General features: G+C 40.9%; 1 protein-coding gene across 1 annotated transcript in view; it reads left to right on the top strand.

Moving 5' to 3' along the window:
• LOC114678160 (uncharacterized) overlaps positions 1-17,785 on the top strand; it is a 150,420-nt gene that overhangs the window by 22,671 nt on the left and 109,964 nt on the right. Inside the window, exon 2 of the transcript XR_013417907.1 lies at positions 1,792-1,891. The gene's annotated coding sequence lies outside the window, so the exon portion shown is untranslated. The remainder of the gene's footprint in view (positions 1-1,791; positions 1,892-17,785) is intronic.

Below are 17,785 nucleotides of genomic sequence, written 5' to 3'. Positions count from 1 at the left end.
GTTCTTCTACTTCCTCTAGGTTCAATTTGAGACCTTTCTAACCTCTTGAGGTAGGCATTTAGCACCATAAACTTTGTTCTTAACCCTGCTTTTGCTGCATCCCAGAGATTTTGGCATATTGTGTTTCTGTTTTCATTTATTTCAATTAATTTTTTGATTTCTGCCTTAATTTCATTGTTTACCTAAAAGTCATTCAGGAGCAAGTTGTTTAGTTTCCATGTAATTGTGTGGTTTTTGTAGATATTCCTGATATTGATTTCCATTTTTATTCCACTGTGATCCAGGAGTATGGTTGGTATGATTTTGATTTTTTTTAATTTATTGAGACTTGCTTTATGGCCAACCATGTGATTGATCTTAGAGTATGTTTCATTTGCCGATGAGAATGTATATTCTGTGATTCATAAGGGGAGCATTCTGTAGACATCCAATTGGTCAAGTGTCAAATTTAAGTCCCAAATTTCTTTGTTAGTTTTCTGCCTCAGGGATCCGTCTAATGCTGTCAGTGGGATATTGAAGTTTACCAGTATTATTGTGTGGCTAAGTCTTTTTGTAGGTTGAGAAGTACTTGTTAAGTCACTAGGAGACCTGCAGTTCCCAGTGGACCTGCTGGTCCTTTGAGCTTAGCAAAATTGGAGTGAATTGTGGGGTATGTCTGGTGATGCAGTGGATCAAAGGCAGAGGATTCTAGGGCAGGGCTGTGGTGCTACAAGTATGCAGTTGGTATACCTCATGGACCAGGATTTTTAGCCCAGCAGGTGACTGTTGAGTCTGCCAAGCTGACACTTTCCCAACTGGGTCTTCCTCCAATTTCTGCCCCAGGAGCTAGCCAAGCCAGCTAGTTTTGTTCCAAGCCTTCTGTGCCCAGATTGCTGGGCTGTTCCAGCTATTCTGCACCATGGGGATCCCTCAGGCAGAAGCTGAGCTGGCCAACGGGCAACACCTTTCCCAGACTGGTCTTGCAGAGGGAAAGACACCTACTTCCCACATCAGCACATGAACCCATGCCCCACTTTCTCTTTGTCCTGGTAGTGGGGGCTTCTCCCCTGCTCAAGCTCTGGCTACAGATCTCAACTCAATACCCCTGGACAGTGTGCTCGAACCCTGGAAATTTGGAACTGGGCTCATGACTTTTTACTCTGGCTCCTTCACTGGCTGTGCTGGGGGACTGAACTACTCACAGTCTGCCAGCAAAACACTCAGATGAGGCACTCAGGAGGCTGTACTGTGTGTACCCACTTTCAGGAGCAGTCTGGCAGATGGCGTTGGGAGGGGTCAGAGTCAAGGGGGCACATGGATCAGATGCACTGCAATACTTTGGAAAAGAGTTCTCCTCTCTCTGGCCTGCCAGTTAGCGGTGGCTGCCGTCACCCAGAGCAAAATGGAAAAGCCTGGGGGATGGGTGCCTGTGGTCACCTTTTGCTGCAGCTGCCCCATAGGCTGTGAAACCTTCTGGGCTCTGTGCAGGTTTGAGCTCTGCCTCTGCCTAATCTCTGGGGAGTTCCCCTTGCCAATTCAAATGTCTAGGTGGGGGCATTGGGTCTCTTGTAGCTAGGATCCCAGAGTCCTGTGGTGGGAGTGTGGTGCCCCAGAGTTCCTTCACTCACCCTTTCCTGAGCACCTGTTCAGGACCAGAAGCTGGTCCTGGTGCTTGATGACTCCATGCAGGTGTCCCAGCTTCCTCTCTTTTCAACCTCAATGTCTACGTCATCTCTCTATTGACTTTCAGTGTTTTCTCTCAAAAGAGCTGTTCAGAGGGTGATGGCTTAGTCTATATTTTGATTTTCCTAGGTGGGAGAGGTGTTTCCTGGCTACAGTTTGTTGGCCATCTTGTCCCTTCCTTTGGATTTCTGTCTTTATCTAAAGAAAGATGGGATGCCATTAAAGTGAGGTAAGCTGGATCGTGCTATTATTTATGTGTTGAAAAGATCATCCTTGATGCTTACGTGGAGTAGGCCAAAAGGATACAAGAAGACAAATCAGAAGACTGATTTGGTAGATCCAGTAAAGACATAATGCTGGCTCAGACCATTGTGGTAGTGGTGGAGATAGCTAGAAATGTTTGGATTAGAGATAAATTTTGAAATAAAAGTAAATGGAACTTGCTGATTAATTGGAAATAAAGGATAACATTTTCCTCAAATCTCTGACCTCTCACCTCCTGGATCACTTTTAGAAGATGATCTCATTTCCTATTTTACTAAGAAAATAGAAGCCATCTGACAAGAACTCCCTAATTTACCTGCCAATAAACATGAACTTAAGAGGGGCTTAGAGAAAGTGATGTCTTCAGGGAACAGATTTCAGTTAAAGCAAGGGAGTAGAGTAAGAGCTCAGAGAAGTTTTTAAGGATATAAGTGAGTCTTCTGGACAAGTATTGACTCTTTTATTGGGCCCTTTACTGAGGTTTGGAAGGCAAGGAAGGGGAGGGGACTGAACTGAAACAAAAAAATGAAAAGAGTTACATTGATGATAGTGAGGTAAAGGATAGATGACCCTTCAATTTGTCATACAATGGAACCATGGGTAAAGGCATGGTAAATTTCTTTGAGGGAGGCAGACAATGGGAGGTGGCAAGAGAATTTGACCAGGCTGGTTATAGACATAGACATTGACAACCTGCATGTGAGAAGGTTTGGACATTGATGGATATAGAAATCGAAGACTCACATGCTTCAGGGCCTGGTGTATAAGAAAACCACAGAAGACTGGTATCAGGCAATGTCCATAGTTTCTTTGGATTGTTTTGGATGTCCTCCAGGAACTGACCTGGTGCAAAGGTAATGTTGTACTAGGAGTGAAGGAAAGCAGAAGGACTGGAATCCATATTTGTCATATAACGGATATATGAAAATGGTTATAGTCAAACTTCTCTGTTGTGAGATGGATGACCTAGTCATATTGTTTATTTGATATGCGGTCAAGGTAATCTTCTTTCTGTATTTGGTTGATCATTCTTTTTAACCGTCATCTGTGGACAGTGAATAGGATAGTGGGTCAATTCAGACCTGGAAGGCTTTGAGGGCTGCACTCTAGAAACACAAGGCTAATTGTAACACATGGTCTCACTTTAAGTTTTCAGGTAGTTACAGAGATGAAACATCCCCCTAATCAGTAAGAGAGCAGAATATGATCCAATGTAAAGGGTACTTTGTGTACCATCTTGGTGAAAATATTGATAATTGTGTTAAATACTTACAAAGGGGAAAGGCTAGGGCAAATCATGAAAGAGTTAATTTCTTAATGAACTCTGAGGGATCAGGGTATAATTTTTTCTGGAGCATCCTGAGCCTGCTTTGGTTAAAGATGCAAATACTTGAAGCAGTAGTAAAAATCAGAAAGTTTTATCAGACCGAAAGATTACCAGCACCTTGGGAGGTCGAGGCAGGTGGATCACCTGAGGCCAGGAGTTCAAGACCAGCCTTGCAAACGTGGTGAAACACTGTAACTGTTTTAAAAATACAAAAATTAGCCAGATGTGATGGCAGGCACTTGTAATTCCAGCTACTCAGGAGGCTGAGGCAGGGGAATCACTTGAACTGGGGATGAACTGGGGAGGTAGTGGTTGCAGTGAGCTGAGATCGTGCCACTGCACTCCAGCCTGGGTGACATAGCAAGACTCTGTCTCAAAAAAAAAAAAAAAAAAAAGGGAAGAAAAGATTGCCAGACAGCCTAGTGGGTCATATTCAGGGTCTTGAGTAGACTTTAATATCCAGCCAACTCAATGTTCTAATAGGAGCTTAACACACTTGTTTGGGATTCACTTTAAGTAAAGCAACATCTTGATTTTTCAGAATTGTTTCCAATAATTCTGAACTCCCTCAGATGCTGTTTGTCCCAAGTGTCTGCCTATTGTTGCCCCATGATGAAACCTTTTACTTCTAGCAGTAGTTATAGGGCCATGTCAGTCTTTAAGCAAAGACCCTCAGGCATGAACAAACTTGCCCATAAATAAATTCATAGATTCCTCATACCTCCTATATAAATGATGTGAATTTGACTCTACATAAGAATATGACAGATTACATCTGAACTATGCCTAGCTCTCTTGTCATTCTGCTGTTCTTTTTAAGAACATCAGGTCATGGGAAAGTTCTAAGAACTCTCAAGTTAGTATATCCAGGCTTTAAAGGTAGTGTTTACAGTGAACAGTCTCATATGTTGTTCAATTAATTATTGCCATAGACAACTTTCTCTGGAAATAAGTGGACGGGCAGAGTTCATCTTGACCTGAAACCGTATGGCAGGAATTCCTCCATAGAGATGGTGGAGGCCTCTCTTTGAGAAGAAGGGAGGAGATGAATGGAGTAGTATGATTGAGGTTGAGATGAAGAACGTAACTATTGAAAGGCAATGACCATTTGTAAACCAATTATGTCATATCTGGTTTCTCTAACTTACTTGTCTGGAAAGAATATCATTCAGGATTCTATCAGGACAATAGAGCCACTATAAAAATTATCAGAATATGTGACTTATTAACTCTGAATGGAGCTGTAGAAATAAAGGTCTGAAAGAAGGGAGTTAGAGATTCAAAAAATCATCACCAACCAATACTCTCTACCTGTCTCACGGGCAAATCCTGCAGAGAAAAGCAAAAAACCAACTACTTCAGACTGTTGAAGTGCAACAGCAAAGAGGGGATTTGTGGCAAGGTCTATGGGAAGTTGCCTTCATGAAGCTACTGCCTCTGTCAGTCCACAGTCAAGCATTTGGTTGAGGATCTGGGGTCATTGTTGGCCAGCAGGGCCAGCAGCTAGGAAGATAAGTTGAATGCAGAGGAGAGGGAGGATAATGAGAATTGGAGTTTCTTATTCTTCTCTTAAAAAGTACCAGGGCCCTAGCAAAGAAAGAAAGAAGACTGAGGGATTTCCATAGATATTTCATCCATATAATTCCAAAGGCATAATAATCTAAGAATGAAGTATATTTCTGTTTTTTATTTGTTTGGATTTGAGCCACAGAGGCAAAATAGATCATGCAGTCATCTGTTTATTCACAGTTAATATTTGCTTCCTTTTCCAAGAACACCATTTAATAGGCCAAATATAACTTGTAAGAGCCTTAAGAATGGGAACATCTAGTAAAGTAGTTACCCTATGGCCCAAGAGAATTATGGGCTCAGGTGAGGTTCAGCCTCTTAAATGCTCCTGGAGTTCACAGCATTATGTGTCTCTAGTTAGTTGATATAAAAGCTCTTGGACAGCAGGTTCCTATCTAACATATATGCCTGGACATGTTCTCCAAAAATGTTCTAGTTCAGTTCAGAGTTCAGCAAATTCAGTTGCTGTTGCTGCTGTTGCTTCTCTTCCACTGTCCTTTCTACCTGTCAGTCTACATTGAAAATTCATCCATCATTTTCCTGAGAAGGAGGCCATAGCTACTAGGAGGTATGAGTATGTGACTATGTATGAAGTCTGATGAAGATTTTGATGAGCTTGGTTAGGTTTCTTGGGTGAGCAGTTCAAGCTAGCTCATCCCAGGGTAGTAGACAACACTGTGATTGATGTACATGGGAAGTCCCACATCCAACCCACACCCAATAACTGTGGGGTATAAAGGCCTTGCCATGTGAAAGGTTATTCTAGCTCCAGGGCTTCCAGTGGGGTTGGCTGAGGCTGTTGTTTGACTCCTCACTGTTCCTACTCCTGCTTCCTTTCTCTCCCTTCCACAGATATTGATCCCATGGATAATCTTTAGTACCAATGATGCACTAAAGTCAAAGTCTACTTTCTGGAAATCCCATCTAGAACACCATTATAGCTTGTAAAAATTTTTGTTAGAGCTATGCTTGGAAAGACTTGCCTTCCTCTCCTCAGGTACTAGCCCTGTGGTGAGATTATGGATTAAAGATATATGTCAGAGTAAAGACAATATATGCGATTAGAGTTTAGAAGGAAGACAGTGATCAGTAAGAGCTTGCAGGTTCCAAAATGGTAGTATTTCTGGCTTCACTCCTCTACACAGAAAACCAAACAAATATATAGTGCCAAGATTATCACCAACAATATCTTAGAACTCAAATATTAAGACAGTTCCTGGGGCCACAGAGAAGTAAAAAATCACCAAGAAGATGGTAAGAAAATCAAACTTCCATATTCATGATATCCTTTTCCCTGGTGTGCCTGACACCAAGTGTGTGGAAAATTCCCCACCAACTCACAGTTTCTACAGTGGAAAAAGTGAGACTGAGGTGAATAACCAGCTTCTCCACAATCTTGAGTTTTCTGTTGAGAAATCTTTCCCTGCCTCAACCCACAAGAAGCATTGAGAGTACCAGAAGAGAGAAATATCCCTGAGGAAAGCCAGAGACAAAGTGGGGAGATAGAAATACCATCCTTATCTCTGGAAACTCTGTTCTATAACTTGGCCAAAGGAGATGCCAAATCAGAGTGGCTGTTTAGCAGCACCACACAGTAAGAGGTTCATCTCACAGGTCCCCTGGGTAAAAACCCTTAGCCAGCCTTCCCATACTACTGGGATATCCTCTTTGGGACCTCCCCCATTCAAGATGGGTGGCACACTGATAATTTACTAAAACCAAGGCAAACCTGGGATTAAGACACCAACCATCTAGTGCTGAAAAGGAGGCAGTGACCTAGAGAAAAAGAAATACAAGAAATAATAGGTAAATTACAAAGAATTTCTGAACAAACATAGCTGATAAAAACCAAAACTAGCCAGACAGAGAAGACTGGAATAAATAGCTGATCCCTCAATGCAAAGACATAGATGTTCATCCATAAGAAACAATAACAGGCCAGGCGCAGTGGCTCATGCCTGTAATCCCAGCACTTTGAGAGGCCAAGGCTGGTGGATCACGAGGTCAGGAGTTCAAAACCAGCCTGGCCAACATGGTGAAACCCCATCTCTACTAAAAATACAAAAATTAACTGGGTGTGGTGGCAGGGGCCTGTAATCCCAGCTACTCAGAAGGCTGAGGCAGAAGAATTGCTTGAACCTGGGAGGCGGAGGTTGCGGTGAGCCAAGATCATGCCACTCCAGCCTCAGTGACAAAGCAAGACTCCATTTTGGAAAAAAAAAAAAAAAAGACAGGGAACCATAACCTCCTTAAACAGACAAACCAAGGGCCCTAATAACTGACCTTAACAAGATGGTGATATATGAACTCTCTGACCAAGAATTCAAAAATAGCAGTTTTAAGGGAACTCAGTGATATCCAAGAGAATACACAAAAGCAATTCAGAAGTTTATCAGATAAATTTAACTAAGAGATTGAAATAATAATTTAAAAAATCAAACAGAAATCTTTGAACTGAGAAATACATTTACCAAACTGAAAAATTCATTAGAGGCTCTCAACAGCAGAGTAAATCAAGCAGAGGAAAGAATTAGTGAGCACAAAGACAGGCTATTTGAAAATATATAGAGCAGAAAAAATAAAAAAAGAATGGAAAGGAACAAAGGTTTCTATATCTTTTTTAAGATATAGAAAATTACCTGAAAGCCTAAGAATTAGTGGTGTTCAATAGAGAGTTAACAAGAGCAAGGAGTATAAAGCTTATTCAAAGAAATAATGACAGAAAACTTTCCCAAACTCAAGAAAGAGATAAATATCCAGGTACAGAAAGGTCAGAGAGCACCAAAAAGATTTGACCAAAATAAGATTACCCAAAAGCAGATAATAATCAAACTCTCTAGGGTCAAAGACAAAGAGAAAATCTTAAAAGCAGCAAGAGAAAAGAAACAAATAGCATATAAAGGAGCCCCAACTTGTCTGGCAACCCAGCATACTGGCCAGGAGCACATTTTCAAAGTGCTGAAAGAGAGAGAGGAAAAAAAAAAAACTGTCATCCAAGAAAACTGTATCCAGCAAAGCTACATTTCAAGTATGGAGATATTCAGTCTTTCCCAGAAAAACAAAAGCTGAAAGAATTCACCATCAACAGATCTTACAAGAAATGCTAAGGGGAGTTCTTCAATTAAAAAGCCACTAATGTGCAAAATGAAAACAGTGAAAATTATAAAACCCACTGGTAAAATTAAGGACGTGGACAAATCCAGAATAATCTGATACTGTAATTGTGATGTGTAATTCACTCATAACGCTAATATGAAGTCCCAAAGCCAATCTATCCAAGACGATATTGCCTACAACAACCTGTTAAGAAATAGGCAATGTAAAAATATGTAAATTGAGACAATATAAAGTCAAAATGTGGGATGGATGTGGTTAAAGTGTAGAGGGTTTTAAAAATTTTTTCTTTGTTACTTTGTTTCTATTCTTTGTGACTGGAGATAAGTTGTGTCTTTTGAAAATAATTTGTTATATTTGTAAGATATTTTTTGTAAGCTTTATGGTAACCACTATGCAAATACTATAATAGAGTCACTAAAAATAAAAAGTGACAAACTAAAAAGTACTACCCATATTACTCTCACGCAGGAAGTAAAAGGAAGGTTGTAAGAAAAGAAGAAAAGAAAAGAGGAATTACAAAAAGCAACCTGAAAAGAAGCAAGAAAATAACTGTAATAAGTTCTTATTATTATACTTTAAGTTCTGGGGTAGATGTGCAGAATGTGCAGTTTTGTTACATAGGTATACCTATGCCACGGTGGTTTGCTATACCCATCAACCCTACATTAGGTACTTCTCCTAATGTTATCCCTCCCCTAACCCCCCATCCCCCGACAGGCCCTGGTGTGTAATGTTCCCCTCCCTACGTCCATATGTTCTCATTGTTCAACTACCACTTATGAGTGAGAACATGCGGTGTTTGGTTTTCTGTTCTTGTGATAGTTTGCTGAGAATTATGGTTTCCAGCTTCATCCATGTCCCTCCAAAGGACGTGAACTCATCCTTTTTTATGGCTGCATAGCATTCCATGGTGTATATGTGCCACATTTTCTTTATCCAGTCTATTATTGATGGACATTTGGGTTGGTTCCAAGTCTTTGCTATTGTGAATAGTGCCACAATAAATATACGTGTGTATGTTTCTTTGTAGTAGAATGATTTATAATCCTTTGGGTATATACTCAGTAATGCGATGGCTGGGTCAAATGGTATTTCTAGTTCCACATCCTTGAGGAATCGCCACACTGTCTTCCACAATGGCTGAACTAATTTACACTCCCACCAACAGTGTAAAAGTGTTCCTATTTCTCCACATCCTCTCCAGCATCTGCTGTTTCCTGACTTTTTAATGGTTGCCATTCTAACTAGTGTGAGATAGCATCTCATTTTGTTTTTGATTTGCATTTCTCTAATGACCAGTGATGATGAGCATTTTTTCATACATTTGTTGGCTGCATAAATGTCTTCTTTTGTCTGTTCATATCATTTGCCCACCTTTTGATGAGATTGTTTTCTTCTTGTAAATTTGTTTTAGTTCTTTATAGATTATAGATACTAGCCCTTTGTTAGATGGACAGATTGCGAACATTTTCTCCCATTTTGTAGGTTTTCTGTTCACTCTGATGATAGTTTCTTTTGCTGTGCCAAAGCTCTTTAGTTTAATTATATCCCATTTGTCAATTTTGGCTTTTGTTGCCATTGCTTTTGGTGTTTTAGACATGAAGTCTTTATCATGCCTATGACCTGAATGGTATTGCCCAGGTTTTCTTTTAGGATGTTTATGGTCCTAGGTCTTACATTTAAGTCTTTGATCCATCTTGAGTTGATTTTTGTATAAGGTGTAAGGAAGGGGTCCAGTTTCAGTTTTCTGCATATGACTGACTAGTTTTCCCAACACCATTTATTAAATAGGGAATCTTTTCCCTGTTGCTTGTTTGTGTCAGGTTTGTCAAAGATCAGATGGTTGTAGATACGTGGTGTTATTTCTGAGGTCTCTGTTCTGTTTCATTGGTCTATATATCTGTTTTGGTACCAGTACCATGCTGTTTGGGTTACTGTAACCTTGTAGTGTAGTTTGAAGTCAGGTAGCACGATGCCTCCAGCTTTGTTCTTCTTGCCCAGGATTGTCTTGGCTACGCAGGCTCTTTTTTTTTTTTTTTTTTTTTTCCATATGAAGTTTTTAGTAGTTTTTTTTTTTTCCTAATTCTATGAAGAAAGTCAGTGGTAGCTTGGTGGGGTTAGCAATGAATCTATAAATTACTTTGGGCAGTATGGCCATTTTCATGAGATCGATTCTTCCTATCCATGAGCATGGAATGTTTTTCCATTTGTTTGTGTCCTCTCTTATTTCCCTGAGCAGTGGTTTGTAGTTCTCTGTCGAGACCAGCTTGGTTGGGGAGACCCTAACCCAGTGGTGCTAGAGTAATTAAAGACACACACACAGAAATATAGAGGTGCGAAGTGGGAAATCAGGGGTCTCACAGCCTTCAGAGCTGAGAGCCTCGAACAGATATTTACCCACATATTTATTAACAGCAAACCAGTCATTAGCATTGTTTCTCTAGATACTAAATTAGCTAAAAGTATCCCTTATGGAAAATGAAGGGATGGGCCAAATTAAATGAATAGGTTGGGCTAGTTAACTGCAGCAGGAACATGCCCTTAAGACACAGATCGCTCATGCTCTTGTTTGTGGCTTAAGAATGCCTTTAAGCAGTTTTCCACCCTGGGAGGGCCAGGTGTTCCTTGCCCTCATTTCCATAAACCCACAACCTTCCAGCTTGGGCGTTAGTGCCGTTATGGACATTTCACAGTGCTGCAGAGATTTTGTTTATGGCCAGTTTTGCAGCCAGTTTATGGCCAGATTTTGGGGGGCTTGCTCCCAACAGTCCTCCTTGAAGAGCTCCTTCATATCCCTTGTAAGTTGTATTCCTGGGTATTTTATATTCTTAGTAGCAATTGCAAATGGGAGTTCACTCATGATTTGGCTCTCTGTCTATTATTGGTGTATAGGAATGCTTGTGATTTTTGCACATTGATTTTGTATCCTGAGACTGCTGAAGTTGCTTATCAGCTTAAGGAGATCTTAGGCTGAGATGAGGGGGTTTTCTAAATATACAATCATGCTATTTGCAAACAGAGACAGTTTGACTTCCTCTCTTCCTATTTGAATGACCTTTATTTCTTTCTCTTGCTTGATTGCCCTGGCCAGAACTTCCAACACTATGTTGAATAGGAGTGGCAAGAGAGAGCCTCCTTGTCTTGTGCTGGTTTTCAAAGGGAATGCTTCCAGTTTTTGCCCATTCAGTATGATATTGGATGTAGGTTTGTCATAAATAGCTCTTATTATTTTGAGATATGTTCCATCAATACCTAGTTTATTGAGAGTTTTTAGCATGAAGTGCTGTTGAATTTTGTCGAAGACCTTTTCTGCCTCTATTGAGATAATCATGTGGTTTTTGTCTTTGGTTCTATTTATATGATGGATTACATTGATTTGTATATGTTGAACCAGCCTTGCATGCCAGGGATGAAACCAACTTGATCATGGTGGATAAGCTTTTTGATATGGTGCTGGATTCAGTTTGCCAGTATTTTTTGAGGATTTTTGCATCAATGTTCATCAGGGATATTGGCCTGAAATTTTCTTTTTTTGTTGTGTCTCTGCCAGGTTTTGGTATCAGGATGATGTTGGCCTCATAAAAAGAGTTAGGGAGGATTTCCTCTTTTTCTATTGATTGGAATACTTTCAGAAGGAATGGTACCAGCTCCTCTTTGTACCTCTGGTAGAATTCGGCTGTGAATCCGTCTGGTCCTGCACTTTTTTGGTTAGTATGCTATTAATTACTGCCTCAATTTCAGAACTTGTTATTGGTCTAGTCAGGGATTTGACTTCTTCCTAGTTTAGACTTGGGAGGATGTATGTGTCCAGGAATTTATCCATTTCTTCTAGATTTTCTAGTTTATTTGCATAGAGGTGTTTATAGTATTCTCTGATGGTAGTTTGTATTTCTGTGGGATCAGTGGTGATATCCCATATATCACTTTTGTGTCTATTTGATTATTTGGTTTTCTGTCTTTTCTTTTTTTTTTTTCTTTTTCTTTCTTCTTCTTCTTTTTTTTTTTTTTTTTTTTTTTTTGAGATGGAGTCTCACTCTGTCGCCAGGCTGGAGTGCGTGGCATGATCTCAGCTCACTGCAACCTCTGCCTCCTTGGTTGAAGCGATTCTCCTGCCTCAGCCTCTCAATTGCTGGAACTACAGGTGCACGCCATGGTCCTCAGCTAATTTTTGTATTTTTAGTAGAGATGGGGTTCACCATGTTGGTCACGATGGTCTTGATTGCTTGACCTCATGATCCACCTGCCTTGGCCTCCCAAAGTGCTGCGATTACAGGCGTGAGCCATAGTGCCTGGCCAATTCTTCTCTCTTTTCTTGTTTATTAGTCTGACTATCAGTCTATCTATTTTGTTGATCTTTTAAAAAAACCAGTTCCTGGATTCATTGAATTTTTTGAAGGGTTTTTCATGTCTCTATCTCCTTCAGTTCTGCTCTGATCTTAGTTATTTCTTGTCTTCTGGTAGATTTTGTATTTGTTTGCTCTTGCTTCTCTAGTTCTTTCAATTTAGATGTTAGGGTGTCAGTTTTGGATCTTTCCTGCTTGCTCTTTAGGGCAGTTAGTGCTATAAATTTCCCTCTACACACTGCTTTAAATGTGTCCCAGAGATTCTGGTACATTGTTTCTTTGTGCTCACTGGTTTCAAAGAACATCTTTATTTCAGGCTTCATTTCATTATTTACCCAGTAGTCATTCAGGATCAGGTTGTTCAGTTGCCATGTAGTTGCGTGGTTTTGAGTGAGTTTCTTAATCCCGAGTTCTAATTTGAGTGCACTGTGGTCAGAGAGAATGTTGTTATGATTTCTGTTCTTTTGCATTTGCAGAGGAGCGTTTTACTTCCAATTATGTGGTCAATTTTAGAATGAGTGCGATGAGGTGCTGAGAAGAATGTATATTCTGCTGATTTGGGGTGGAGAGTTCTGTAGATATCTATTAGGTCCACTTGGTCCACAGCTGAGTTCAAATCCTAAATATCCTTATTAATTTTCTGTCTCGTTGATCTGTCTGATATTGACAGTGGGGTGTTAAAGCCTCCCGCTATTATTGTGTAGGAGTCTAAGTCCCTTTGTAGGTCTCTAAGAACTTGCTTTATGATTCTGGGTGCTGCTGTATTGGGTGCATATATGTTTAGGATAGTTAGCTCTTCTGGCTGCATTGATCCCTTTACCATTATGTAATGCTCTTGTCTCTTTTGATCTTTGTTGGTTGAAAGTCTGTTTTATCAGAGATTAGAATTTCAACTCCAGCTTTTTTTTTTCTCTCTCTCTCTATTTCTTGGCAAATATTCCTCCATCCCTTTATTTTGAGCCTATATGTGTCTGCACGTGTGATGGGTCTCCTGAATACAGCACACTGATGGGTCTTGACTCTATCCAGTTTGCCAGTCTGTGTCTTTTAATTGGGGCATTTAGCCCATTAACATTTAAGGTTAATATTGTTATGTGTGAATTTGATCCTATCATTATGATGCTGGCTGGTTGTTTTGCCTGTTTGTTAATGCAGTTTCTTCATAGTGTTGATGTTCTTTACAATTTGGTATGTTTTTGTAGTGGTTGGAACCGGTTGTTCCTTCCCATATTTAGTGCCTCCTTCAGGAGTTCTTGTAAGGCAGGCCTGGTGGTGAGAAAATCTCTCAGCATTTGCCTGTCTGTAAAGGATTTTATTTCTCCTTTGCTTATGAAACTTATTTTGGCTGGGTATGAAATTCTGGGTTGAAAATCCTTTTCTTTAAGAATGTTGAATATCAGAGATATGCTGTTAGTCTGATGGGCTTCCCTTTGTGGGTAACCTGATCTTTCTCTCTGGCTGCCCTTAACATTTTTTCCTTCATTTCAGTTATGGTGAATCTGATGATTATGTGTCTTGGGGTTGCTGTTCTTGAGGAGTATCTTTGTGATGTTTTCTGTATTTCTGAATTTGAATGTTGGCCTATCTTGCCAGGTTGGAGAAGCTCTTCTGGATAATATCTTGAAGAGTGTTTTTCAACTTGGGTCCATTTTCCTCATCACTTTCAGGTACACCAATCAAACGTAAATTTGGTCTTTGCACAGTCCCATATTTCTTGGAGGCTTTGTTCATTCCTTTTTATTCTTTTTTTCTAATCTTGTCTTCTGTCTTTATTTCATTAAGTTGATCTTCAATCACAGATATCCTTTCTTCTGCTTGATCGATTTGGCTATTGAAACTTGTGTATACTTCACAAAGTTCTCATGCTGTGTGCTGTGTTTTTCAGCCCCATCAGGTCATTTATGTTCTTCTCTACACTGGTTATTCTAGTTAGCAATTCTTCTAACCTTTTCTCAAGGTTCTTAGCTTCCTTGCATTGGGTTAGAACATGCTCTTTTAGCTCAGAGGAGTTTGTTATTACCCACCTTCTGAAGCCTATTCCTGTCAATTCTTCAAACTCATTCTTCCATCCATTTTCGTTCCCTTGCTGGTGAGGAGTTGTGCTCCTTTGGAGGAAAAGAAGTGTTCTGGTTTTTGGAATTTTCAGTCTTTTTGCACTGGTTTCTCCCCATCTTTGTGGACTTATCTACGTTTGGTCTTTGATGTTGGTGACCTTCGGATGGGGTGTTTGAGTGGACATGCTATTCCTTTCTGTTTGTTAATTTTCCTTCTAACAGTCAGGCCCCTCTGCTGCTGGTCTGCTGGATTTTGCTGGAGGTCCACTCCTGACCCTGTTTGCCTGGGTATCACCAGCAGAGGCTGCAAAACAGCAAAGATTGCTGCCTGGTCCTTCTTCTGGAAGCTTCATCCCAGAGGGGCACCTGGAGAGTATGAGTTATCTGTTGGCCCCTACTGGGAGGTGTCTCCCTGTCAGGATACACAGGGGTCAGGGACCCACTTGAGGCAGTCTGACACTTAGCAGAGCTCAAACAGTGGGCTGGGAGGTTTGCTGCTCTCTTCAGAGCTGTCAGGCAGGGACGTTTAAGTCTGCTGAAGCTGCTCCCACAGCCACCCCCTTCCCTAGGTGCTCTGTCCCAGGGAGATGGGGGTTTTATCTATAAGTTCCTGACTGGGGCTGCTGCCTTTCTTTCAGAGATGTCCTACCCAGAGAAGAGAAATCTGGCAGTCTGGCCACAGCAGCTTTGCTGAGCTACAGTGGGCCCCACCCAGTTTGAACTTCCCAGAGGCCTTGTTTACAATGTGAGTGTAAAACTACCTTCCGGAGCCTCAGCAATGGCGGACGCCCCTCCCCCCCACCATGCTGGAACATCCGCAGTCCATCTCAGACTGCTGTGCTGGCAGTGAGAATTTCAAGCCAGTGGATCTTAGCTTACTGGGCTCTATGGGGGGGTGGGACCCGCTGACCCAGACCACTTGACTCCCTGACTTCAGCACCTCTTTCCAGGGGAGTGAATTGTTCTGCCTTGCTGGCATTCCAGGCGCCACTGGGGTATGGAAAAAAAGAACTCCTGCAGCTAGTTTGGTGTCTGCCCAAACGACCGCCCAGTTTTATGCTTGAAACCCAAGGCCCTGGTGGTGTAGGCACCTGAGGTAATCTCCTGGTTTGCAGGTTGTGTAGACTGTGGAACAAGCGCAGTATCTGTGCTAGAGTGTGCATGGTACCTCAGGCTCAGTCCCTCATGGCTTCCGTTGGGTAGGGAAGAAAATTCCCCAATCCCTTGTACTTCCTGGGTGGGGCATTGCTGCTTCGACTCGCCTTCCGTGAGCTGCACCCACTGTCCAGCCAGTCCCAGTGAGATGAACTGGGTACCTCAGTTGGAAATGCAGAAATCACCCACCTTCTGCGTCAGTCTCACTGGGAGCTGCAGAGCTGTTCCTATTTGGCCATCTTGCCAGCAATCCCTGTAAAAAGTTTTTAACTTTTTACAGGGATTAAATAAGTTCAATAATAACATTGTGTGTAAGTGGATTCAAACAAAAAGGCAGACAGTGGCTGAATGGATTAAAAAAAAAAAAAAAAAAAAACCAACTATATGCTACCTACTAGAAACTCACTTCACCTATAAAGGCACACAAAGACTGAAAGTGAAGTTGTGGATAAAGGTATTTCATGTAACTGTAAACCAAATGAGCAAAAGTATCTATACTTATGTCAGATAAAATAGACTATATATCAAAGACTATAAAAAGAGTCAAATAAGATTACTATGTAAAGATAAAAAGGTCAATTCAGCAAGAGTATATAACAAATATAAATATCTATGTAGCAAACAGCAGAGCTCCCAAGTATATAAAGCAAATATTAATGCATTTAAAGGGAGATATACACAGCAATACAATAACACTAGAGGACTTAACACCCAACTCTCACTAATGGACAGATCATCCAGATAGAAAACCAACAAAGAGGGGCACATATTCTCAGGATCTCCTGAGGACTGTGTCATGGGCCATGGTCACTCATACTTGGCTCAGAGTAAATAGCTTCAAATATTTTACAGAGTTTTACTCTTTTGGTCAACAATCATTTGGCACCCAAACACATGGGGACTGAGAGAAGGCTTGGGACCCTGAAGGAGTTACCCAAAGTCAGAGCTAAGTTACCAGCAGAGGCCCATTGGAAGCCTCCCCGACTTTGAGCTTCTCATCCAGTGGAACTGGTAAGTACTCCTGAGTCCCTGACCTCCCTTTGGTTGATGGTCCTTGATTTACTCTGAGCTGTTTTTATTTTTTTTCTCTCCTAGGAAGATGTTGTTTAAGGATCCTACTTTTAGTTCAGAGGTGTATTCTAAAGGATCTTCTCCATTGCTTTTTCTCCAAAATTAATCTCTACTTGGCTTGTCTGTGTGCATTTGCATGAGGAACTGAACCATTGTTTTCATAGATAAATGAGAGACTGAGTTTTCTCAGCTCCAAAGAGAAAGGCCATTTTGCTCCTTCCAGCTGAAAGGTGACTCTCGGTGACCAAAAGTCTCGTGGGATTGTCTGTGGGGTTGACCCCTGTGAGGTGCAGTGGCCCTACAGAGAATCGTCAACAAAATTAGTTTAAAAAAGCCTCATCTGGGAAGCACATATGGGAACTGGTCACTTCCCGCTTTGGGTTCTCCTGGAGGTGCTAGACCCCTGGAAAGAGAAACTGACACATGCAAGAAGACAGCAGTGACTCACTGGTGATGCTGTGAAGTCCCATCTGTAATGAGCACACACTTCGACCCATTCCACCAAAACCCTAAGCCATAGCTCAGTTCCTCCTTTTAAGAAGAATAACAACAACAACAACAAAAAAAAACAAGGAGAATGACTCCCTTTCAAGCACTCTGTTGGTTTTATGGCACCCTTATTTCACAGGGTTTGTGTAAAATGGAAATGTTATGGTCTTTGTGCACATTTACATCAAGGAAAAAGAGCCCTAAGGTCAACCTGCAAACTATAGAGTTCTTAAATTCTCTTTTTCTCTATTTTCTTTTCTGCCTACTTTAAATCTGCTGTTACTTTTCTACTGAGATAAAAACCACTGTTTGGATACAACCATTGAGTTTTTTTTTTCTTTTTTTCTTTAGCAGGCCAATAAATTTGTATTAATATCTCATGGCTAGAGTCCTGAAGTAAAAGCTATAGGGTGTGTGTGTGTGTGTGTGTGTGTGTGTGTGTGTGTGTGTGTGTCTTTAAAAGGACTTCATGTTTTTGTTTTTTGTTTTCTCTCCTATGATCTTGTTCCTCTTGATATAAGCTTTTCTTAGTATTTTACAGCTTGGGGTTCCTTGAAGAAGACAGAGAAGGCACCAAACTGCTTTTTGAGGAGAAACTTCTATTTCCTTGTGGAACCCCCAGAGTAAACAGACAAGTTTCCTCTCAGATCTTAAACTGCTTACTTGTATTGTGTTGTGTTGCCTGATTTGTTTTTCCAACTACAATAGATACAAAAACAGAAGTTACTATTGGA

Source organism: Macaca mulatta, chromosome 5 (assembly GCF_049350105.2).
Source record: "Macaca mulatta isolate MMU2019108-1 chromosome 5, T2T-MMU8v2.0, whole genome shotgun sequence".
NCBI classification, from domain to species: domain Eukaryota; kingdom Metazoa; phylum Chordata; class Mammalia; order Primates; family Cercopithecidae; genus Macaca; species Macaca mulatta.
Note: the sequence above shows the minus strand (reverse complement) of the source record. Positions and strands in the feature narration are given on the sequence as shown.